We start from the raw sequence: 12,846 nt of genomic DNA, 5'->3' as shown, positions 1-12,846 counted from the left end.
AACTCTTATCTGTAAGCAGTTAATTCTTTCTCAAAGTAATGCCCATTCCATTGCTAGGCAGATCAATGCCCCAAACTTGTCACTTAGACTTAACTAGAGTGGACTTATCTGCAACCTCCACACATTGCTCACCAAAAGCATGGATTCTCTCTCCCCTTGGTCACTTTGTAATTACAACTCCCACTTCACCATCAGTCTTCTCTTCTTAGGAAAAATATGCTCTATCGTCTTAGTTCATCCTCAGTGGGAGTGGTTTAAAGTACCTTTACGGTCTTCTGGTCCCCTCTACCTCTGTTTCTCAGTCTTCTTAGGTAGTCCTTAGAAGTGAACTCATAACCTAGGTGTGGGGTGACTCAGAAGGAACAGAGACAGAATATGACCACCTTTATCTTGGATGTGCTATTACTAAAACCACCTAAGATTATAACAACCTTTCCGTCAGCCCTGCACCTCCTTCAAATTGTACCTGCCCTCAAGATGTATCCTCTGAGGGGCACGCGCTCTGCTTTTTGGGTAACAGCAAGCTAATCCAATGGCCCAGCATTTGCTAATAAGTCTGACGGGCTTTTGGATCAATATTGTCACATTCTTCTCAACAAAAATATTTGTGTTTTAATACATCTCTAGAGTCACAGTGCCTTAATTAGAGGAGAGACTTGTTGGGGGTCATTTCGAGCAAGATGTTCTTCCTAGTGTCCTTTCAGGAAGATTCCACTTTCCTGGGCAAAGCCTGGAAACTCGAGGGTCTTGTCCAGGCTCTACTTGCCTTCCAGATGGTCCTCCCCGACCCCTCAGTCTCTGGAATCAGAGCGTCTGGGTCCAAATCCTGACCCCAACACTCAGTAGTTAGGTGACCTTGGGTGTGTCACTTAGTCTATCAGAGACTCACTTTGCTCATCTATGAAACAGATCAACACTAACCTCATCTATTTCTCATGTGGATGATATGAAATAATGTTACTGGGAAGTACTCTGGGGTGTTAGTTGCTGCCACTGTTCATGGCAGTCTCCCCACATCCCCCAATTCAGCAGAGCACCCATGGTAAGAGAGATGGAGAAGAGAGAGCTCACCCCACTCTGGGATGCATGGCTGAGAATGCTAATGGCAGACTTTGATCTTCCATGTGCTTCACCATCTGGCAGGGAAGTGAATGAGCTACTGAAAACACACCTCTAAAAGAAGTCCTGAGCTCACCCTGCCCTCTCCTGGACCTACAATAGCGTTAACTGACTGTCTGCCTGGGCTGGCTCCAGAGGGTAAAGGAATCCCTCGGGCTCCCAGTTCCAGAGGCTCCAAATGATAAAGAGAGTGGAAATGTTGCCTCCTTTCCTCCAGAATCCTGCAGGAGGGGCTGATGTCATGACAGCCCTGGGTCTACATGCAGGAAGAATATGTAACTATGGGGAAACAAGCCAGTGACTAAGGGGTTCTGAAGCCCTTCACATTCGGGCATGTCTTTCCTCCTCTGTCTTTAACTTGGAAGGCTGAGTCTAATTCTGAGCCCATTCGTTCACTATTTATTGGTTGTCTGCTCTGTATCAGACACTCTGCATGGAGGAAATCACAGTAACCTCCAGTACCCAGCCCCACAGTGCCTGTCTCCTAGTTCAAGGAAATGAAAAGGGATTTGCATAAAGGAAGAGCTGAACTAGTTCATGGAAGTCAAGAGGGTGGGTCTTCAGAACAATCTAGGGAAGGGGTAAAAACGTAAGCAGAGCCTTCCCTGCATTTCCTCTTCCTAACCTGTAGGGATTGGGCCTGCCATTAAAGGAGGGGCGACTCTGCTCTTGGTTCCCTGGCCTTGAGACATTGGGCAGCTGGAGTGTGGGTCTTGGCCTGGAGATGGAGGAGACTTGAGTGAGTGGGTTCTGAGCAGGCTGAGGAGAGGTTATAGACAAAACTTCAGGTCTGCTGCGGAAGCAAAGAACCATGCAGAGAGGCCACTGTGGGGCCAGAAGCAAAGACTTTGATCTAGAGTCTCCCAGGTCCCTGTCTGATCTTCTCACCACAGCACGCTGCACCCAGAAGGAAAGGAGTTCAGTCTTCCCAAGATGGACGCCTCCTTCCCCCCCCCCACCCCCCCCCCCCGAGTGGGAAAAAGCCAGCCTGGGAGACTAGCCCGCGTGGGTTTACACCATCTATATGCCCTTGGTGAATTTGCCTGATTTTTCTAAGCATCAGAATCTTCTTTTTAATACTAATAAGTAAGGGTCAGGCATGGACTGGGAGTTCCCGTCCTGCTTTCCTCTGAACTCCAGCCCACCTCGAGAAGCCTTCCTGCAGGTTCTAACCATCTTCCCCATATCAGTTCTTCGTGTCATCTCCAATACAGTTTCTCCGACCAGCTCTTAGTTCCACCGGCACAGGAATTGTGACTTCTCCTGAAATACCACAGGAACTCAGTCCGGCAAGCAGAGGTGACTGGAAAACGCCTGCCTCCCTCGCGGATTCAGATGCGTACCGGAGGACCAGTCCTGAAGGTCAAAGATGCACAGGACCCCGCCCTGGCTTCAAGCACCGGCGGAGACGCGGTCTGTAAACGCGCGTCGTAGCTGGAGGCTGGGGACCACGCCCGTGCCCGCCTCCAGAATGCCGCCGGCGCTTCTGCTCGCGCCCGGTGCCGAGCCAGGCGGGGACAGGGGCCGAGACCTGGCAGCTCCCGCCCGCCGCGCGGAGGCCTGGGGGCGGCGCGCTCGGCTCAGCTGGGCCGGCCCAGGACGCGGCGCCACGAAGCTCTGTTAACCTTCTGGCGCGTTCTGAGACTGACGCTGCAAGAAAGGGAAGGATGCCATGCAAACGAAGGCCGCCGGTGTAGCGGAAGGCTACGTCTTTTTAATTAAAGGAAGGCACCTGGAGACGAAGCCGTTGGGAGGAGGGAACTAGAGCGAGTCGGCCGCGCCCCAGAGCGGGGAAGGGGAGAGACACGCACCCCCCATGAGGCTCGCCCCTTCCTCGCTGGTTGCGCATTCTCACACACCCTCTTCCTCCTGCCCACACAGAGGAGCAGGCAGCCTGGCGAGGCCTGGGCGTCTGGAGGAGGAGAGGGTCCCTTGTGTCCTTTGGAGTAGCTCTGACGTTGCACCGCTGACCTATCATCACGGGGACCCAACGCTCAGACCCCGGAATGGAAGGCATCTGGAGGAAGTGACGGACCCAGGCGACCAGGCAAGCGAGAAATAGAGTCAGGCACCCAGGACTGCCGGCGTCAGGACCTTTCTGCTGCCTGGCTGGAAATTCCAAGCAGCAGAGAGGATAACATCTAGGGGAGCCTTTTAGAGCCCACACTATTTCTTCTTCATCATTATCATCATCATCATCATCATCGTCGTCATTGTCGTCCCTAAAATCTGCAGAGCCCTTAAGAAGCCCCGTGTCGTGTGCTTTATCTCATCTCATTTAATCCTTACACAACCCACGAAGTGTAGGTGTTCTGATTATGCCCATCTCACAGGGGAAGCAACTGAGCCCCAAGAGAACTAAATCACTTGTGAAGGACCTCCAGTGCCTGCAGAGCCTCCAAGACTATTAAACTCCGACGTTCAAGGTCTCAGGGCCTTTTCTTTAGGGATGAGGGCACCCAGAATCGTGGAAACAGCATACCCACAGCACTTTGGACAGCACCTAACACACCGTTGGTGCAGGTGCTCAATAATTGCAATGCTCCTCCTCCCTTGCCCAGACCTCCCTTCGCATGGCAGGGGAAGGGGGGAGTGTGTTTCCCCTGGAGGATGACTCTAGAGAGACAAAGCACGGTACACAAATCATCTGCTGCGCCCTCAGAGCCAGGGTTATAGGCAAGGGCTTCTTGGGTGCCTGGGTCCTGGCCTCCAGACCATCGTCTTTCCTACAGGGTAAGATGGAGAAGGGTGAGTGCTGTTTACTGTCTCTTCCTCTCTCTTCGTGGAAAGGTACACTGAGGATTGGGGCAAAGCAGAACTGGGATCTCTGAACCCATAACAAACATCTAGGATGCAAGGTGGTCCTGGTTCGCCTCGAGCTCCTTGATTCAGATTCACCTCTTTTTTGCACTCACTACATTCCAGGCACTCAAGAATCTTGGAGTGTACCGGGCTGAGGAATATTCTCTGTTCACTTGCCTGTTAAAATCAAGGTTGCTGTGGCCACCAAGCTGAATGCTCCCTCATCATGTCATTTCCCTTAGAGTCACCTATAACGAAAAAAATGACCCAAACAGGACAGGATCCCTTACGATCACTCAATGGCCTGTGGAGTAAAACCTACCAGTGAGTTTTGCCTGAGTGTCACCAGGGTGCAAAGTCCTGTGTGGCTCCTCACTCCTAGAAGGACAGTAACAAATACAGTCTTGTTGTACAGGCCAGTGTTTTACAGACATCCTTTCATTTCATTCATCTACAATTACAGATGATAGGCATCATCATCCCCATTTTATAGATTAGGGAACTAAGGCTCAGAGAGGTTAAGTGGCTTGCCCAAGGCCAGTGGGCTTAGAAGTGAAAAAGCTGGGCCCAACTCCCTGGCAGCTCGGTCTGACTCTCCAGAAGCCCACCTGGCCCTGCCCTGTCTGAGTTTGGCAGGGTTCACCCAGAGTTCAGTAGTGCCAAATCCTTGTCTAATGGCCTTCTGAGGATCGGTTCTGTGAAGGAAGATCTCCCTCCAACAGTGGACTTCGTGAGAATTCCTGGGCCCAGTCATGACAGGAGGAAAACCTTTGGATTGCTAAAAAAAATCAAAGTTAGTGATTAATAGTCTTCACCACCCAAAGCAAATGTTGGAGGACAATGGTTAATGCCAAAGTGTCACCAAGAGTCAAACAGTAATGGTCTCTTCAGTGTCTGCCTCCTCATGGGGCCCTTATTGCTTCCTTCTCCCATCTCTTTCTCCCCGGATCTCAGAGCAGGCCAGAGTAAGTGGGTCTCACAGCAGAGAGCCCTCCTTCCCCAGGACCACTGGGACGATACCCTGCCCAGTTTGGGACCCCTGTAAATCAGGGCCCCAAAAGGTGTGGCAGTGATGGAATGGGGTGTGGCTTGGCAAAGGGACCAGCATGTTTAACACAATGACCTGATTGTGTGGTTTGTTCCAACTCAGCAGCACTCAAATGATCACATGTTCCCTGGGCAGCAGGTGCTGTGAACTTGGCCCAAAGATTTGGAGCCCTTGGTGGCAGGACTGAGTGCCAAAGAGGAGGAGGGTGGTCTGGCTGTCCCTCACTGCCCCTGGGATCTGAGAGAGGCCATTCCTTGTATGCCTCTCACTGACCCTGGCTGGGGCCTGAGTCCAGCTCCCACCCCGATTCTACTCAGAGGGCCCTCTGCTGCCCAGAACAAAGAAGAGAGAGGCAGGCCACATCCACAGGTAAAAAGTTGAGGGCTGCTGAGTTTCTGCTTCTACCACTGGCTGCCCAGAACCAATGAGGGGCATGCACAGCTGAGACTCTGGTCCAGCATTTGTCTTGTTAACTGCTCTGTGCCCGGTGCCTAGCACCACACCGTCACAATGAGATCATTGTGTTATCCTTGCTGCTCGCATTCATTCCATCAATCACTAACGCAAGCGCAAATGTTTACTGAGCTCCTCCTGTGCTCCAGGCACCGTTCTAGACACAGAGGCCACAGACGTGAGCAAGACTGACGAGAACTCCCTGCCCTCAGGCCACTTTCCAGCTACTGAGAGGAGACAGGTGATAAACAAATAAGCAAGTGACATATATAACATTCAGATGGTGGAGAGAAATCAAGCAGATTAACAAGATAAAGAGTGAGGGAGAGGGTTGCAATAGGGGACTGAAGAAGGGTTCGTTGAGGAGGTGATTTGAGCCAAGACTTAGAGGTGAAGAGGTGACATCAGGCCAACCAGCAAGGAAGAGCAACTTAAAGGTCAGGAGTGAGAGTAAGCCTGGCAGAGTTGAAGAGAGCAAGGAGGCCAGTGTGGCTGGAGCAGAATAAAAGAGGGGGAGAGTAGGCGACACACAAGGGAAGTCATGGGGTGGCCTGTGCTGATAGAGTGGGACTTGGGAGGAATTGTAAGAATCGTCTCATGTTTTCTGAGTGAGCAAGGGAGCTGCTGAATATGAATTGGAATATATTAGAATATCATGCCTGCTCTATGTATTATATGTTACATAGTATTATATTGTATATTATATACAGTATTTTATATTATTATATAGTAGATAAATAGCTATACATAGTAATACACATATGTACCGACAAGTGTATTAAATGAGATAAGGGCTATGGTAGCATTTATTCACTATAAGGAGTTAGATCAATCGACAGTGTTATTACAGCTGATGAGTTTTCAAAGTGCTTTCACACACTGGATCACAAGAGCCAATCCAATGAGATTAAAAAGGAAGATGTCCTTAAGCATTTGCATTGAAAATGAGAAGACACAGGTGCGGGGATGTTGCCTGGTTTCTGCTCAGGGCGCAACTGTAGGACATATTCCTCTGGACGATTCCTTGAGAGCCAGTACACTTTCCACCTTCCACATACTCTTTCTTTATAGAGATGGGGACACCAAGGCCCAGGTAAGCTCAGTGACCTCCCTAAGTTCCCACAGCCTCAGTCCCAAGCCTGGGACCTAACCTCCTGACTCCAGGCCAGTGCTCCTTTACCACTGCCCTATACAGAGGCAGATCACCCTTGTAGAACTTTTCACCCCCTCCTTCATCCTGTTCAGTGTCTCTCTGTCGTTCAGCCACGGGGGTGCTATAAGTGTCCAGATTGTGCTGGGATGTGAAATCTAAAACCCTGGCCAACTTTAGGCACATGTCTCCTCCCCATCCCCTTAGCCTGTCCATGGCAGTCTGGGGGCAGGACCAATATCGCCCGCCTCTCTTGCCTGATCTGACCGTCATCAGACAGAAACTTCCCCTGGGTCATCGGGAGGTTTCAGAGTGAGAAAAGCCAGATCTGCCTGCAGCGGCTACCACATTTTTGGGACCCAAGCTCTGGGCCCTCCAGAGGACACACGAGGATAGGATAGGGCTGGCATTTACATTGGATCTGGTCTTCACAGAGCTTCAGGCTCTCACCGCTAGACCAAGGACAAAATCGAGAGTCAACAACTGACTGTGACAACATTTCCACCACCGCATCCTTGTGATCACTTCTCTCCACCCTCAATACTCTCATCATCCCTCAGGAACTATGGCAACACAGCCTCCCCCAGCCTGCAACCTGGTCTCCTCCACTCCATTCTCCACACTGCAGCCAGGAAGAACTTTCTAAAACATAAGTCTGGCCATTCCTTTCCCCTGCTAAAATCCATTTAAACACTGTCTTTGCTTTTCAGCATAAAGTCCAAATTCCTTAGCATGCCTATAAGGACTTTTATGATCTAACCCTACACACTTTCCCACTTCCATCTCTCAGCTCTCACCAGACCTGCACACACACACACAAATACACACACCCTATAATTGCACTTTATTTCCCGCTGCACTGAATTCAGTTCCCTAAATGTACCTGGCACCCCCGGCCTCTGCATCTTCACATGTAAAGGCATTTTTTTCTGTCCATACGAGAATACTCTATCTTCGCTTCCTCCCATCCTCTATTTGCCTGGTTGGTTCCACCTCTTCCTCTTGGACTCTGCTAGAGTCTTCTGAACAGCCAAGACTCTGTGAGATGCCCTGCTCTCTGCTCCCCATACCTCCCAGTCCAGCCCCATCACAGCATGTAGCACACCTCCCTGTAGGAACCGATTTGTTCCCTGAGTACATGATTCTTGGTTTGCTCACCACTCTGTGCCCAGGTCCTAGCAGAGTGCCCAGCGCTTAGTAGATGCTAAATAAATATTTGTGTAACTAAATACATGGAAAGGAAGGGAGGGAGAAAGAAAGGGCTATCCTGCGGAGGTAACCCTGGCATTATATTCATCATCATTATTGCTTCAAATTCATCATCCCTCACATTTCTCCATTTCTTAGCAGTTTACAAATCATGTTCATACCACTCTACTGATAGGATGTGAATATTATATGCATTTTTTGCTAAATATGAAGGACCAGAGAACCAGAGTAGATAAGTGACTTTCCCAAGATCACACAGCTCAGGGCACAGCTGTGTCACAACCTCAGGTCTGTCTTACTTTGAGTTCACACCACTTCAGGCTCCGGAATGGAGAGACTGAGTCTCAAGCATGGGTGTCCAGCTGTCTCTTGAATCCTGAAGGAGAGACCATAACACAGAACTCAGTCACCCAATTTGACCTGTGAAGGTGGCCTTGGGACCCCAGGGGGCTGAGCTCCTCCTCTCTTTCTTCCCTGGTTAGTTCTGAGCAGTCAAGAATGCTCTCAGGATGAAGAGCGTTCCCAAGTCGGATGCCCACCCTGAGCTTCTGTACACCTTGGTCACTGCCTAGAGAACGGCAATGAGCCTGGATTAGGAAACCTCACAGATACCAGCTTCTTACTCTGCCCAACCTGCTTACTTTCAACCTTTAAAGGGATAGTCAAGCAATGAGAAAAGAAGCCAAGTGAGGCTGGTGGGAAGTCAAGTGGTCCATGCCCATTTTGTAGGTGCCCACCCTGTGCTCCCACAATTCCATTTCTCTTTTCCAATTTCTCCAGGAAAATATTCACACGTGTGCACAAGGAGTTCATTGCAGAACAAATTTGATAGGAAAGAAGATGCAAGGTATATATTCATCAAATGGGGGACAGTTACTTAGACTACATTCTATCTGTATTTTGGACTATGATGGAAAAGTTAAAAGGAAGAAGGTAGAGCTATATGTCCTGATGTGGAAAGATGTTCAAGACATTGTCAAGTGAATAAAAGCAACTTGCAGAGCAAGACTTATGTACAGCATGCTGCTATGTGTGCTAAAATGCACACTCCTAAAAATGAAGGCCATGATTTCTCCAGTAACAGACACAAGGTATGAATAGAAAAGGTCTGGAAGGACAAGTGTCAAACAGATAACAAGGTTCCCTCAGGCTAAGAAAGGGAAGGCAAGAAGGGAGGCATCTGTCATCACTGTTTGAATTATTTATGATATATTATATATATAAGCTATCAATAAATACACGAAGGAAGAGGAAGGAAGGAAAGAGAGAGGGAGAAAATTAAATAAGACAGGCTTCTCAGTGAATCAGAAAGTGGCAGCGAGGTCAGACATCACCCACTACGAAGCTGAGCCTGAAGAATCACAGGTCCAGAATGGCATGCCTCCCAGGAATGGTGTCTCATATTCTGGACTCCACCCGCAAAGCCACAGGAACACTCTGGGAGGAGAGTTCTCAGGCTGAAGAACTTGGCAGCCCCTTCGGGCGGTGGAGCAGGGTCTGGCCCGTGAGTGCAGTCTTGGGCGCTCTGGAGGACAGAGGCCTGAGCCCCAGTGGGTGCGCAACCAGAGACGGGGGTGGGAGGAAGCAGCTCGCATAAGCCCAGAGACTTGGTGCTCCAGTTGTCTCAGGACCAAGTTCAGTTCTCCTTCTTCCCAGTCCCCTCACCCTCTTATCACCTTTGGTACCTCTGAGTGTCTCTTGGTGTCCTGAGTATGGTGACAGTGACACCACCCCAAGGTCTATGAGCAACACTTCTCCATCATCTTTATTGTGGCTAGTTTTACTTTCACACTAACATTTATTGAGCACCCACTGTGCCCCAAGCACTTAATCTGACTGAATCATCTCAATATAATACAAGAGAAGTACCCTTATTAGTCTCACTTCTCAGACTCAAAGACTTCAGCTCAGAGAAGTTGGGTGATTGGCACAAGGTCACACAGCCAGTTAAGGAATGTGCCAGGATTCCAGCTTTGGCTGCCAGTTTCCCAGCCTCTCAGTTATGATTCCTACATGGTCTCTGCATTCTGCAAGGGCAAGTACCAGGATTCAAGGGAGAAAAGATCCTTTTCCAGGACTCTGGACTCTCTCCTCTCAAGTGAGCCAGAGGGAAGTGATCCTACTTGGACAAATGAAGTCTCAGAGCAGATGGGATCAAAGTCTAGAAAGTGATAGGGAATGTGGACGAGACAAACAGAAATCATCAGGGCCACAGCACATTCCATGAGGTTCAAAGGAGAGGAGTTTAGGACAAATGAAAGATGATGTGCCTAAAATGGAAAATTTTAAAACAAAATTTGGAAAAACGCATAGGTTTAGGGTCTGAGGATCTAATGTAAAGCATGGTGACTAAAATTGATAACACTGCATTATATCATTGAAATTTGCTAGGAGAGTAGAACTGAAATGTTCACACTAAAAAAAAAGATAAATATGTGAGGTGATGAAAGTGTTAATTAACCAGCTGGTAGGAATCATTTCACAGTGTATGCATTTATCAAATCACCACGATGTATACCTTAAATATCTTACCATTTTACTTGTGGATTGTCCCTCAATAAAGCTGAAAAAAAAGAAAAAGGAGAATGTATAGGTGGATGATTTGCTCATTCTTGCCACAAACGTGTTGTGTGTGTGCACTTTGCACGTGTTCTATGTGTGCGTCTTGCCAAGAGCGCGGGAATTCATCAGGGAGAAGTGGGACTTGCTGTGACCTCAACCTTTGATTTCTTTGCATTCTTTCATTTACCTGTCCTCTCTCAGGGCCTAGGAAGTGTAAGTCTCATTACCAGGGGTCGAGCTTCTTCCCAATAGGCCACTGGTGGCCCCTGAAACTGACAAACAAGACTCTTTCTAGTTTATTCCAATAACTTTCTTGGAGCTTTTACAGCTGTCCGTGCCCTGGAAACACCCCCTCGAGTAGTGGAGAGAATACTAGCTCGTGTCTTAGATGAGCCTGAATTCAGATCCTGGCTCTACCGCTTAGCAGTGGGGTGACCCAGAGCAACCTCAATACCCCAGTTGCCTCAAAACTCGGTTTCATTGGGTGTTGTGGAAAATAAATGGGGTTATATGTAATAAGGCACTCAACCATCCCTAGCATTTAGTAATACTTAGCAAATAATAGTAGAGGTAGCTGTTGTTATTAGAAGGAAATGCCATGCTTAGCATTCCCTCAAGATGATGGTGAGTCCGTCCTAGTATGGGAGCTATAGAACAGTCAGGATGGCCCCATCCCTGGGGCACTGGAGCATGGAGACAGAAATGGGAGCCCAAAACCCTAAACCCTCTGGGCTGCTCCTCCAAACGCAGGGAAGGCAGAGGCTGCACAGTCTGCAGCATCATGCAAGAGGTCCAGCTGGCAGGAGAGTCTTGGGGCGAGCCGAGGCCCAAGGTGAAGCAAAGCACCCAGGATGGCTCTGCTAGGAACGCTAGAAGCCTTCCCGGGGGCAGGCAGTGAAGGCTGGGGGCAAAAGGCAGGTTACATCTCCTGAACCTTCTCTATCGCTCAACTTCTCCCCTTTTCCCCCTCCCCAACCACCAGGGTCTCTGATCCTTTCATCAGGGCCCTGGGCACTGCCAAGGGTTAGGGGAGGCCATGCTCTGGTCTGTGGTTTGTGCAAACAGCCGGAACCTCTGGCCACGGAAAACAAAGCCAAGCCTGAGTCTGATGAAGAGTCGTGGGTTTTTTCCTCGGTGCCTCCCCAGGGACAGCTGTCAGGAAGGCAGCCCCCTCCAGTGCCCTGGCATTGGCCTGAGAGGATTCTTGTGCCCTGACTCCTGCTGTTCTGGAATGGACCGCAGGGGCCTGGCCAAGGGGAGGGCATTCCTGCTGAGTGAGCTGCTCTCCTCTCCTGTGGCAGGAAAGTTTTCTGGCCTTGGGGGTCTGACCTCACCTTGGCAACTCCCTGGGTTCCAGAACCTTCCTTCCTGATGGGAAGCGGGTAGGTGCTGCTGGGGAGTGGGAGGAACCAGGCTGGGGTGAGCAGAATTTTGAACACCTAAGGTAAGGCCTGGGTCACTAGTGCTTATTTGAACACTGAGTCATCCACCTACCAGCTGAGTAATTGAGACGTGTTCCTTTTTCTCATCTGCAAAATGGGTTGCAAAAGAGCCTAGCTCATTATTTGTAACTTTTTAAAAACTATTAAAACTAGAAAAAAGAAACGGACCTGTATTATCCCCTCTATACATTGCTTCTTTCCCCTCCATCTGTCACCTTCCTCTCTGCTTCCCCGGTACAGCTCTTTCCCACCCAACCCGGGAAACACCGGATCTCCTCCTGGTACCCCAGGTGGCAGCCACCAAGGGGCTGTAGAGAGACAGGTGCCCAGGACCCATCTCCAATGCAAAATCAATTGGACGCATGCCACAGGTGGCTTTTTCCAAACTGCTTTCCACAACCAGTGGCCCTTTGCTTTCACCTGCCAGGACCTGTATTTCTATTTCTGTGTTTTGAAAGCCTGGGGGAGGAGGGAGGAGCACGGGGTAATTAATGATTGATTCTCTGCAACAGCCACCAGGAGGCCTGGGGGCAGGCTGTCGGCCATTTCCTGAGGTGTGGGGACAGGGTAGAAATCCCATGTGGCTGAGGCACCATTGGGCAAGTCTATGAGGGGCAAGGGTGGAGCGAAAACTGCCTATGTTCTGAGCACTTCTTGCCCTCTGCCAAACAGTGAAGTCAGAGAGGCTGGAAGCTCTGCCGTGGCGCTGGCTCTCCCCTTCTGCCATTGGCTCTGCTGCCCTCTTTCTGGGTCACAGGGTATTCATTGCTCCCGGCACAGACACCCCTGCCCCCACAGTGGCCCCCACACCCACCCTAAACCCACAGGGCATACTCGCTGGCCCTTTCCCGTCCTAAGGCTCACTTATCCATCACCCAGGGGCTCAGAAGGCTGTTTGAAAAACTCACAGTGCTTTTGGGAAAGGATTAAAGGAATTGACTTCTACAGCATAATTTTAAAGGAGTTTTAACTCCGCTCTTCTTGGAAGCATTGCCCTGCCTTTGTTGTCTAATAATAATTAACTTTTGTACAGAGCTGTCGTTTTCAAAGGGCTTTCACAA

The sequence above is a fragment of the Equus caballus genome, chromosome 15 (genome assembly GCF_041296265.1).
Source record: "Equus caballus isolate H_3958 breed thoroughbred chromosome 15, TB-T2T, whole genome shotgun sequence".
Classification (NCBI taxonomy): domain Eukaryota; kingdom Metazoa; phylum Chordata; class Mammalia; order Perissodactyla; family Equidae; genus Equus; species Equus caballus.
Note: the sequence above shows the minus strand (reverse complement) of the source record.